At 35.8% G+C, this 13,515-nt stretch overlaps 1 long non-coding RNA gene across 1 annotated transcript in view; it reads left to right on the plus strand.

The window, feature by feature from the left end:
* Nucleotides 1-13,515, plus strand: part of LOC116588314 — a 105,655-nt gene that overhangs the window by 29,066 nt on the left and 63,074 nt on the right. The window lies entirely within an intron of this gene.

Here is a 13,515-nt window from a genome sequence, read left to right on the forward strand (position 1 = left end):
ACCAGCTTCCCCTGTTGTCAGGATTCAGGACCTGCAAAGCATGCAGTGGGGAGACATGGTATTGGCAAGGTTTATGTGAGTCTTCTGGGGGAGGGGACCTGCACCATGGGGATTGATACAAGGTTGGCTGGAGGGGGCAGTACTCAGGACATTGTCTAAGCAAGTTAGGTAGTGAATGCAGATACCAGTCTAGTTCCTATAGGTGGCCCTATGTTTATGCTGAAGGGATAGGTAAGGGAAAGCACTTGCCAGCTCTTTTGTTCTTAGAGAGGTCCCTCAGTGAATCCTGCCCCTCCAGGACACTGAGATAAGTAAATACCTCTCTCTGACATATGCCCCAGGTGTTTTCCAAACTGCTACTTGTATGTTGTATCTCTGGGGGCTGTTTTTTAGGCTCTGTAAGGGTGGGAACTCAGCTTTCTGTGCCCTCCCGTTTCTCTCAGAACATAGCCTGCTTATTTTTTTTTTATTATAAAATATTTTATTTATTCACTTCAGAGCAAGAGAGAGCATGAGCATGGGGAAGGGGCAGAGGGAGAGGGAGAAGTAGATTCCATGCTGAGCAGGGAGCCCAGTGCAGATCTCAATCCCAGGACCCCAGGATCATGACCTGAGCCAAAGGCAGACACGTAAGTCACTGACACCCAGGTGTCCCAAGCCTGCTTATTTTTAAAGTTCTAGGCTTTAAGTACCACTGGTTATAAGAACTCATGAAATTTGGCCTCTCTGGTGTTCTAAGCCAAATGCTATAGGGACTTGTCTACCCTGTGTAGGCTCTCCAGTGTGATACTTGTTTCTCTCACCTCTTTGTGTCTGTGACTTCCTTCCTCCTATGGACAAAGGCCCATTTAGGTCCCTTCATCATATCCGGCCTTCCTACCCTCTTTGATGTGGCTTCTTATCTACATTTAGTTGTAGAGTTTGTTCTGCTCTTTTTCTGGGTTTTTTACACTGATGTGTTACTCCTCCTCCACCATTTTCCCAAAAGTCCTCTGTAATATATTTTTATTAAAACTGCTTCTTTTTAAACAATGTTATATTGGTTTAATAACATTAATTGTTAAAATATATATCGTGTAAGAAAGGTAAATTTATAGTATGAAATTTTTTTTCCTTTTTTTCACTAATTTCTTTGTCAGATGAATCTTCTGGGCTTACGTCTTAACTGATAAGCACTGTTCTAACTTCTTGGGATTAATTGGTAATTGACTACTTGTTTATATATACATGTTGGAGAATTCTGCTTTGTTAGTGAGCTAAGAATAAGACTACATTTAGGAGGGACGCCTGGGTGGCTCAGTTGGTTAAGCAGCTGCCTTCGGCTCAGGTCATGATCCCAGCGTCCTGGGATCGAGTCCCACATCGGGCTCCTTGCTCCGCAGGGAGCCTGCTTCTCCCTCTGACTCTGCCTTCCACTCTGTCTGCCTATGCTCGCTCTCACTCACTCTCTCTCTGACAAATAAATAAATAAAATATTAAAAAAAAAAAGAAAGACTACATTTAGGAGTCTAGTGATAAATCATTAATGTCATTTATGATTTATACCATTTAAATTTTTTTATTATTTTACCATTTAAATTTTGTTATTCCCAGCTTTATTGATAATTGACATACAACATTGTGTAAATTTAAGGTATATAATATGATGATTTGGTACATATGTGTATTACAAAGTATTTACTACAATAAGGTTATTTTACTTCAACAGAGTTTTGATTTCTAATAAAAGCTGTGAATTGAATGACAGAGGCAAAGCAGACATAATAGAAAAGACCTTTTTTGATACTTGTAAACTTTATGTATTTCTGCTTTATAGTATTTATTTTATATATTTATGTGTAAGTAAATTATTGTGTTTTTCATATGATCTAGAACCATGGTGTGTAATATGGAACTACTGAGTTAATGATAGTTTTTTGGAAAAAGCTATCACCAAAAAATATTAAATGTCTGTAGGATAAAGTAGCCATGTAAAATATTCATGCTTTTTTATTTAATATCTCAATGAAAATTTGAGTTAATGAAGACTTCATATTTAGCCTCTAAAGATTCTCCTTAATTAATTTTTCTTAATAGTAGTTATGCATAGCACTGGGTGGGTCAGTTGGTTAAGCACTGGACTCAGTTTTGGCTCAGATCATGATCTCAGGGTCGTAAGATTGAGCACCCCCATTGGACCCTGTGCTGGGCTTGGATCCTGCTCTCTCTGTCTCTCCTGCCCCTCCCTGCCACTTTCTCTCTCTCTCTCACAAAATAAACAAAACAAACAAAACCCCCCACAACTTGAATAGACCAGTTGCTAGTAAGGAGATCGAATTAATAATCAAAAACCTCCTAATAAACAAAACTCCAGGAGCAGATGGGGGAATTTGACCAAACATTCAAAGAAGATTTAATACTCATCCTCTGAAACTCTTCCAAAAAAATAGGAGAGGAGGAAAAGTTTTCAGACTCATTTTACATAAGACCAAGATTATCCTAATACCAAAACCAGATAAGGCCACCAAAAAAAGAAACCAATCAATATCTTTGGTGAACGTAGATGCAAAAATCCTCAGGATCATACACCATGATCAAGTGGGATTTATACCAGGGATGCAAGGATGGCCGAACATTTGCAAATCAATCAGTGTGATAGACCACATTAACAAAAAGAATGATAAAAATCATATGATCATCTCAATAGATGCAGACAGAAAAAGCACTTGACAAACGTCAACATATATCTTTGTAGTAAAAACTTTGAACAAAATGGTTATAGAGAAAATGTATCTTGACATAATAAAGGCTCTGTATGACAAATGCACGGGTAATGTCATACTTAGTGATGGAAAGCTGAAAGCTTTTTCTCTAAGATCAGAGATAAAACAAGGAGCTCATTGTCTCCGCTTTTTTATTCAATACAGTATTGGAAGTTTTAGCCACAGCAGTTAGGCACACACTACACACACACACAAAAGTCATTCAAGTTGAAAAAGAAGATGTAAGATTATCACTATATGCTGATTATGTATATGTAGAAAATATACATAGGGTATAGAAAACCCTAATAACTCCACCAAAAACTGTTGAAGCTAAAAAAATTCAGTGAAGTTGTAGGATACAAAACTAATATGCAAAAAAAATTTGTTGTGTTTCTATACACTAAGAATGAGCTGTTAGAGAAATCAAGAAATCAACCCATTTATAATTGCATTAACAAGAATAAAATGCCTAGGAATAAATTTAACCAAGGAAGTGAAAGACTTTATACTGAAAACCAAAAGACATTGATGAAAGTAATTGAAGAAGACACAAATAAATGAAAAGAAATTCCATGTGCATAGATGGAAGAATTAATGTTAAAATTTCCATAATACCCAAAGATATCTATAGATACAGTGCAATCTCTGCCAAAATTCTGAGGCATTTTTCATAAAAATAGGATAAATAATACTAAAATTTGTATGGAACACGAAAATTCTTAAAGAGCCAAAGCAATCTTAAGAAAAAAGAGGAAAGCTGAAGGCATCATGCCATTGAAAGTATCCTACAAGGATATAGTAATCAAAACAGTGATATAGGCATAAAAACAGGAACATAGATCAATGGAACAGAATAGAGAGCCAAGAAATAAACCACATATATATGGCAAAGGAATTTAGGAGAAAAGAGGCAAGAATATACAATGGAGAAAGGACTCTCTCTTCAATAAATGGTTTTGGGAAAAATAGCTGCATGCAAGAGTGAGACTGGATCTCTTTGTTACACCATATACAAAATGGATTAAAGACTTAAATGTGAGACCTAAAATTGTAAAATCCCTAGAAGAAGACATAGGCAATACTTTCTTTGACATTGGCCATAGAAACATTTTTCTAGTTAGGTTCCTTTGGCAAAGGAAACAAAAGCAAAATTAAACTACTGAGACTACACTAAAAAAGATTTTGCACAGTGAAGGAAACCATCAACAAAACAAAAATGCAACCTATTGAATAGAAGATATTTGCAAATGACATACCTGATAAAGGGTTGATACCCAAAATATATGAAGCACTTATATAGCTCAACACCAAAAAAAGCAAATAATCTAATTAAAAAATAGGTAGAGGACCCAAATAGACAACATACAGACAACATACAGATGACCAATAGACACATGAAAAGATAGTGAACATCACTAATCATCAGGGAGATACAAATCAAAACCATGATGAGATATCCTATCACATCAATCTGAATGGCTACTATAAAAAAGACAAGAGGGGCACCTGGGTGGCTCAGTTTGTTAAGTGTCTGACTCTTGGTTTCCACTCAGGTCATGACATCAGGTGTGTGAGATCAAGCCCTGCATGGGGTTCTGCACTCAGCATAGAGTCTGCTTGAGATTCCTTCTCTCCCTCTCCCTATGGCCCCCCTCACTTACATGCACCCCCTCCCTCTCCCCCAGTAAATAAATAAATAAAATCTTTAAAAAAATAAAGAAGAAATAATATGTTGGCAAGGATGTAGATAGAAGAGGAACCTTGGTATGCTCTTGGTAGGAATGTAAATTGGTGCAGCTGCTCTGGAAAAGAGCATGGAGCTTCCTCTATTAAAAACAGAGCTACCACATGATCCAGCAATTCCACTACTAGGTATCTATCCAAAGAAAATGAAAATACTAATTCAAAAGATGTAAGCACCCCTGTGTTCATTGCAGCATTATTTATAATAGTCAACATATGGAAACCACCTGTGTCCATTGATCGTTTAATGGATATAGAAGATGTGGTATATATAATATACAGTGGGATAGTACTCAGCCTTAAAGAGGAATGAAATGTTGCCATTTGCAACAATATGGATAGACCTGGAGAGTATTGTGATAAGTAAAGTAAATCAGACAGAGAAAGACAAATACCATATGATTTCACTTACATGTGAATCTAAAAAACAAATTAAACAAACAAAACAAAACCCAAACTCACAGATCCAGAGCACAGATTAGTGGTTGCCAGAGGAGGGGAAATTTGGGGGATGTGAAATGGGTGAAGGGGGTTAAGAAGTACAGACTTTCAGGCCGCCTGGGTGGCTCAGTGGGTTAAGCCTCTGCCTTCGGCTCAGGTCATGATCTCAGGGTCATGGGATCAAGGCCCGAGTTGGGCTCTCTGCTTGGCAGAGAGCCTGCTTTCCCTCCTCCTTTCTCTGCCTGCTTGTGATCTCTGTCAAATAAATAAATAAATAAATAAATCTTAAAAAAAAAAAAAAAAAGTACAGCTTCCAGTTATAAAATAAGTCATGGGAATATAATGTATACAACATGGGGAAAATAGTCAATGGTAATGTAATGACTTTGTAAAGTGACATATGTTATCTAAACTTACTGTGGTGACCCTTTCACATTATATACAAATGTTGAATAACTATGTTGTACACACCTGAAACTAATTAATATTGTATGCCAATTATACTTCAATTACTGAAAAAAATGAATACATAAAACTAGCATGTGGATCAAATATGCTACAATTCATGAAGTCCCTCTCATTCTCTTTATGGAAAATACTTTAGTATTTACAAAGCACCATTTCAAAGTGTGGTCAATATTGACATCTGTTAGTGGAAGAAGTATCAGGAGGTTCTCTCAGTTTTACTCAGTTGTCAGATGATCTGGTTGCCAGTAGAAGCCCAAGGCTGCTTTGTAGCAAAAAGATTTCACTGGTAGAAGACAGGATCATTAAAATCCTTACTCCTACCTGAGTTAAATGGGGAAGAGAAAGGCTTTATGAAAGCCTGTGCTTTAAACTAGTTATCCTGTGGTGCCCGAATATTGTCCCACTGCTAAAAATTGAATGAGAGATTGGGGATACAGATTGAATTAAAATTAAAAACGTAAATGTGTCATGAGACACCATAAACAAAGTGAAAGAGAAGCCATAGAGTGGAAGAAGATAAATGCAATTAGTACAATAAACAAATGAGTAGTATTTAAATAAAGAACTCATAAATAAGAGCAAGTTAAGTGGAAAAGGTGGGTTGTGAGATGAAGCCCTTCACACAGTGCAGAGACTGTGTGAGATTCTCTCATCCCCTCCCCACTCCGCCCACTTGGCTCATGCTCTCTGTCTCTCTCTCAAATAAAGAGAAATAAAATCTTAAAAAAAAAAAAAGAAACCATACTGTGTATTGTTTGGAGATCTATTCATATCTGGTTAAATTATAAAAACATTCAAGAAATAATAAACAGAAAATTTAGGATTAGAACTGATCACTCATTTGGAGAGGGCTGGTAGGGGTGAGAGGTTGTGGGAGAGGAAGAACATGAAGACTTTTTCAACTTTAATGTTTTATTTCTTAAGCTAGATAGTGGGTATCCAGGTGTTTATTATTTCTTATACTTTCTTGTTTATCTGAAATATATTTTTATACCTTTATCCACAATGGTTAATTTCAATTTCTCACTGTTGATTGAGTCTCAGCTCGGTCATTTTAAGGGTCATAAGACGTTGAGAAAACTTTCCGTGAAAGTTTAAGGTCACTAAAGTTCTTCAAATTGTTCAGGCTGCAAAATAAGTCTTTTTTTTTTTTTGGAAAAATAAGTCTTACTAGTAAATGGACTTGGAGTTTTCATAAGACCTGAATTTGAATGAATGCCGTAAAAAATTGTTGACATTAGTTGTTTTCAAGGCTTTTTACTTTGAGGTTACTTGACTTTATTAGCTATTTATTCTCATGGCCCTGGAAGAATAAAGACACCGGGGAGAATTTTTGCTTCAATTTCTTTCAATATTTCAGTAGTCAGCCCCTCAGGTAATTTCTTGGTGCCTTGGCTACTACACAGGTCATCTTTGTATTCTGGGGTTATAAAAATTATCATATTTATGTTTTTTTTTTTTTAAATATTTTATTTATTTATCGGGGGGGGGGGGAGAGTGAGCACAGGCAGACAGAATGGCAGGCAGAGGCAGAGGGAGAAGCAGGCTCCCCGCTGAGCAAGGAGCCCGATGTGGGACTCGATCCCAGGACGCTGGTCATGACCTGAGCCGAAGGCAGCTGCTTAACCAACTGAGCCACCCAGGCGTCCCCATATTTATGTTTTAATTCCTTTAGGAGCTAGCTCTTGGTTTGGAACACAGTTCTCTGTTTTGGATGCATTAAACCTGAAGAATATTATTTGGTATCATCTATTGCTATGCTTTTCAATCCTTTCTCTGTATTAGAATCACCTGGTAAATTGAAAACAAAACAAAACATGGGCTCAATTTCTAAAGATTCTGACTTAATTGATTTGTGGCTTTAAAAAAGATTACCCAGGAAATTCAAATTTGCAGCAAGGTTGAGAGCCACTGATTGTCCAGATGTATTTTCTGCTTAGCTGCCCAGCACTTTATTAGCTTTCTATCTCTGAATCCTGGTTTTCTGCCCCTTAGTACCCTGAACAGGATGGCATCAAAGTAGAATTTCCTCAGCCAGTCCTCTAAATTCAGTCCTCTGAATTAACTTTAGGAAGCTTAGGTCAAATATGCAGAACAGAATTAGAAGAATGATTCAGGTTATTTAGTTAATAATCCTTTTAGCTCTAGGAAACCAGAAGAGCCTTATGTGGCTTTAGGCCTAATTTGGTTTAAATTGACTTGGTAATTGAACTTGATTTAACAGTGATTTGTACTGGTACCCTTATCTTAGGAAACCAGGCTGAAAATTGATCTGTTACATGTATGTGTTCCTGTGTATGTCATTGTCTTAGCAAGAACTGCTATATAGCACTCTAATTAGATTTTGTCCCATTTTTATGTGGCCTATTCCTATTTGTGAAAGAATTATTTAATTTATGTTCTTTTGTAACTTTTTGTAGTTCTATATAATGAAGGAGAATGTGGTCATTGTTCAGAATCTATTCTTATATGTTCATTGTCATACTTATTTCTCTATATAAATGAAGTTATTTAAAGATCTGGAGGGTGACTAGGTGGGAAATTGTTATATTTTTTAATTAATCTTTTCTTTTTCCCAGAAATGATCAGTGCAATGTGTTTTTTCTTTTAATTTTTTATTTTTTTTTATAAACATATGTTTTTATCCCCAGGGGTACAGGTCTGTGAATCGCCAGGTTTACATACCACAGCACTCACCATAGCACATACCCTCCCCAATGTCCATAACCCAACCCCCCTCCCCCCAGCAACCCTCAGTTTGTTTTGTGAGATTAAGAGTCACTTATGGTTTGTCTCCCTCCCAATCCCATCTTGTTTCATTTATTTTCTCCTACCCCCTTAACCCCCCATGTTGCATCTCCACTTCCTCATGTCAGGGAGATCATATGATAGTTGTCTTTCTCTGATTGACTTATTTCACTAAGCATGATACCCTCTAGTTCCATCCACGTCATTGCAAATGGCAAGATTTCATTTCTTTTGATGGCTGCATAGTATTCCATTGTGTATATATACCACATCTTCTTTATCCATTCATCTGTTGATGGACATCTAGGTTCTTTCCATAGTTTGGCTAATGTGGACATTGCTGCTATAAACATTTGGGTACACGTGACCCTTCGGATCACTACGTTTGTATCTTTAGGGTAAATACCCAGTAATGTAATTGCTGGGTCATAGGGTAGTTCTATTTTCAACATTTTGAGGAACCTCCATGCTGTTTTCCAGAGTGGTTGCACCAGCTTGTATTCCCACCAACAGTGTAGGAGGGTTCCCCTTTCTCCACATCCTCGCCAGTATCTGTCATTTCCTGACTTGTTAATTTTAGCCATTCTGACTGGTGTGAGGTGGTATCTCATTGTGGTTTTGATTTGTATTTCCCTGATACCGAGTGATATGGAGCACTTTTTCATGTGTCTGTTGGCCATCTGGATGTGTTCTTTGCAGAAATGTCTGTTCATGTCTTCTGCCCATTTCTTGATTGGATTATTTGTTCTTTGGGTGCTGAGTTTGCTAAGTTCTTTATAGATTTTGGACACTAGCCCTTTATCTGATATGTCGTTTGCAAATATCTTCTCCCATTCTGTCAGTTGTCTTTTGGTTTTGTTAACTGTTTCCTTTGCTGTGCAAAAGCTTTTGATCTTGTTTTTTTCTTGATTACACTTTCTCTTTTGAATATTTTTACTTTGAAGGAGGAACCCCCTACCTTCTCTGCTATCCATAGTTGTTGCTAAAAAGTTAAGTAACCATCAAGTGGTTGAACAATTAACATCTTAGTAATTATCGCTTAGATGTTGAAAAACTGATGGAATCTATTAATATTCCTAGATTTCCTATTAGGGACGATTAATATTCTATCAAAAATTATTGACATGATGTAATTTGTGGAAGGGCCTTTTCCTTACTGAATAAAAGACCTAGAGAGACTTACATGTCTTCTCCAGTCTCCTTTTTCAAGCAACTGATGATTGAACCATGTTATTTAGCATTTAAATTTTTATTTTTGATATTCTTTTATTATAAAAGATAATGCACACTTGGACAATTCATCAAGATACAAATAAGGAAATGAAAATCACCCATAATCCTATCATGGTTGATTCTTTCTTAATAGACGTCTGGAAAACAAAATTTGGTTCCTGACCTGAGAGCTTATTTCAGAGTTTATTATCTTAAGAGTTACAGATTCTTCCTTTTATGTATCACTCTTATTCCAATTTTGATCTTTTTTCCTGAGAACAAAAACTTAATTTTCTAAAATACCTTAAATACTTGGAAAGAAGAATTTAAAAAGAGCACTCATGTATCTTCTGCGTGAAATGAAGCAAATCCACTTAATATTTGCTCCTAATACTGATATTCCATCTACTGGACAAATGTTAACATCTGTGGATTTTTCTAAGACTCATTTAAATTTGTATGATTGGGATTGGACACAAGACTGTGAATGTAGAAGGATGAATCAGCAGTATTCTCATAAGTTGTGTTTCTTCCCTGACCCCACAGACAGATCTTTTCCAAGTTCAGCTGAAAATTCATTCCTTTTAAGATTATTTTCTTAGCTGATGCTCTCATCAGGTCTAATACATTCATCTTTGTGAAGGTGTTTTGGAGACCCACAGGGCCAAGGAGTATGTCTTTGCAATTTTCAATTGTATGACCTTTGTCCTATATCATTTAGCTCTCTAAAATTCAGTCTGTTTTATATTGATTTATTCTTGTAAATGACTCTGTGTCCTTTAGCTCTTTTGTTTTCTATGAATGACATGTAAGTTCATTTTTAAGGCCATGGGAAGAAAGGGGCAAGACAGGTTTTCTGTTTCGGTATTTTTCCTTGTTTCCGTTCTCTAACTCCTAAAGACCTAGTAATGGATTATGTTTATAGTTATTATTTGTTAAAGTTGAGTCTTACAAAGACTGATTTGGAAAAGACCCTGTGAGATTGCTCTAGTATGGATGGGTCCCTGGGGATGATTTCTCCCATTTGTTGTGCCACTTGCATTTCTTTTTGTGCTTTTCCTTATTTGCCAGCAGCTTCATCCTCTTGTAGAAATTATCTTCTATATGCTATGTCACTTGAGGAAGTTTTCTGGTTGCCAGTTATAATATACTATAGGATCAACCTGTTCTAGACCATTTCCATTTTCTGTCCTTGGATTTTTTATTCTGGGTAAGTTGTATGAGAATTCAATATCAACATCTGCATGTAATGCAGGCCAGATGTTCTTATTTCATGCAAAAGGATAGTTTGGCTCAGGTCTGGGGCACTGCCCGTATTTGTATGGTGCCTTACATTGGTGGGAGGTGTTCTCTTGGCCAAATATCTCCTTCCAGGTTCAGTGCCAGCTGTTACATGTGCTTTGGGTCTGGTATCTTTACTTCTGTCTTTTGGGTATAAGCATTCCCATTACCTCTGTGGAATCTGGACTTTAGTTCCCAAGCATTATTATTGGTTCTCTTTGCATATAGCACTTGAACATTTCTCTTACTTGCTCTAAGCTCAGCCAATGTATATCTTCTCTAACATGTAACCTAGCATTAGTATGTGTTTGGAAAGAGAGAGATGCTTCTTCCTCCAACTTAACCTACCATCTGGACAGACTGTCTTAATTATAGATCAATGTTAATCTCATTCCTTGTGGTAGACATTTTTTGTTTCTTCCCACCGTCTATTCCTCCCTTGAATCTTGCTAATTTTGTTCAGTGACCTGTGCTAAACTAAATACTCTTTTCCCCAGGTTCCTTTGTGACTAGAAATAGGCAAATGACATAGTTCTGGCCATAAGATTAATAACAATAATATGGGGATGGATGCATCTGGTATTTGCTTTTTTTTTTCACTTTGTTCTGGTCTTGACATTGATTTATTGTCTGGAACAATAACAACCATTTTATGACTATGAAATGATAAGCATGGGGACAAAAGTCAATGTCCTTAGGATGGGGGAATAGAAAGCTGGAAGGAACCTTAGTAATTGATGACAGTTTTGAGAAATAGAATCAAAGGCAATGTACTCCTTGTGGAGATGAACTTTTATTTCTTTAAGCTATGGTTAGTTGATATTGTGGGTTTTTTTTAATTGTTGTTTTAGTTATCCATGGATGACTACATTCTTAATTATATATTTCTCTAATAGTTGGCATGTTGGTATTAAATAGTCAAAAAGAGTGGAGGGACTCTCCTACTGATAGCTTTCCACACTGTGTTGTATTATGGTCTTTTGAATAGTAATTGACTGGTGACACGTATTAAAAAAGAGTTGTTAGAATTTATAGAAAAAGAAATACAGATTTGTTTATGTCATGATTTTTTGATTGAAACTCTGGCATATATTTAAAATTGGCACATTAAATGAAAATTTTGGGGGTGCCTGAGTGACTCAGTCAGCTAAACATTTGTCTTTGGCTCAGATCATGGTCTCAGGGTCCTGGGCATGTCAGGCTTCCTGTTCAGTGTGCAGTTTGCTTCACCTTCTCCCTCTGCCGCTCCTGCTCTTGTGCTCTTGCTCTCTCTCTTGAATAAATAAGTAAAATCTTTAAAAAAATAAATTAAAATTCTGCTATGTAAAATTGTGACATGAATTCAGGATAGATTTTTGTAAGAAAGTTTGTTTGTTGCTTTAAAATATAAAATTGTGAAAGTCAAACAAAAAACAACAAAACAACAAAATGAATAGAAATGTGCTTTGTTTCTGTTTTATTGTTATACATTTTAATCACCAGCTTTTGTATTTCATTACAGTAAACTATATATAAGAAATAGTATAAATATGATCAGAATAGGAAGTTTAAGAAAATAATAGGAAAGGAGTTAATGATAATTGCTCCATGACCAAACGTGAATAAATCCTGTTGTAAGCACATAGGAAATAGAACAATAGATATTTAATTTTTATGTGAGAAATGTGGGTTGTTCTACAATTTCCAGAAAGTTCTCTTGGTTTTCCTTAATGTATATTCCTCCTTTTGTATTGTGCAATGACTAGTTATTACATAAGATGGCAGTAGGAGATTATAAATGTTCCCTCTCAGAGTGACACATTCCAACAAATCAGCCAGCCAAGTATAATAAACACAATTATGTAACAGCTATTTTGGATCGCTAGATTTCTCACATATATTATTTTCCTTTTCTGTTCCCCTTTTTAATGGAAAAAAGAAAGCTTCTAATTTTGATTTCAAATATGTTTTTAAAAGAATCACACACAAGTGTTATATTTCAGTATATTTTTCTGTCTCTCTAAAAACTAAAATTTTGCTTAATTTTTTGTAGTTATGGCTTCAAAGAGTAAATCAAGTATCTTAAAAAATGTAAATTTTTTATTGTCCACTTCAATTTTCATTTAAAGGGTGTATTTCTAAGAATTAACCATTTCCTTATTTTTTTTGTTCCCAGGGATTACTGGACTGGACTGTTTTTTAGAGTATATTGTTATTATAAATCTTAGAAACTTAATCTGAGATGAACTCAAGTTTTCTAGGATGTGGTTAGATAGGAGAGACTGTCAATAAGCTTTATGTCCTTTATTGCTTCCAAAGGAGATGAACATATTGCTTTGAGCCTCTCTGCATTTGAGAAGCCTGCACACTGAAGATGACTCATAATGACTGTATATTGATAAAGAGTGAAAAAAAATGGAGGGGAACTCTCTAATATTAAGTTTATACATAACTTTCCTGAAGTAACTTCTGTAGTCTTTAACATCAGTCCATTAAGTACTAGGGGACAATCTGAACACTTGAATGTGGACAATTATGCACATCTGTCAGCTAAGTTGAGAATAGAGACATTAAATATATTTGTATAGAATCTTTGTATGGATTTGTTGTTATCCCCAGAGAACTGAGATCCATAATCCAATGAATAAGTTACCAGGGGAGAAACACTTTATAGGCATATTACAAACTAGAAAACATTTTAGTATAACTGGAAAAATTTTTAATGGACTTTATTTTTCTTAGAGTAGTTTTAGTTTCACAGCAAAATTGAGCAGAAAGTCCACAGTTTCTATTACTCTCCATCCTCAAACATACAACCTCCCTTACTATTAGTATCCTGTCCCATAGTAGTATATTCAGTAGAACTGATGATCTTGTATTGACTCATTGTAGTCATCCC

Source organism: Mustela erminea, chromosome 4 (assembly GCF_009829155.1).
Source record: "Mustela erminea isolate mMusErm1 chromosome 4, mMusErm1.Pri, whole genome shotgun sequence".
Taxonomy (NCBI): domain Eukaryota; kingdom Metazoa; phylum Chordata; class Mammalia; order Carnivora; family Mustelidae; genus Mustela; species Mustela erminea.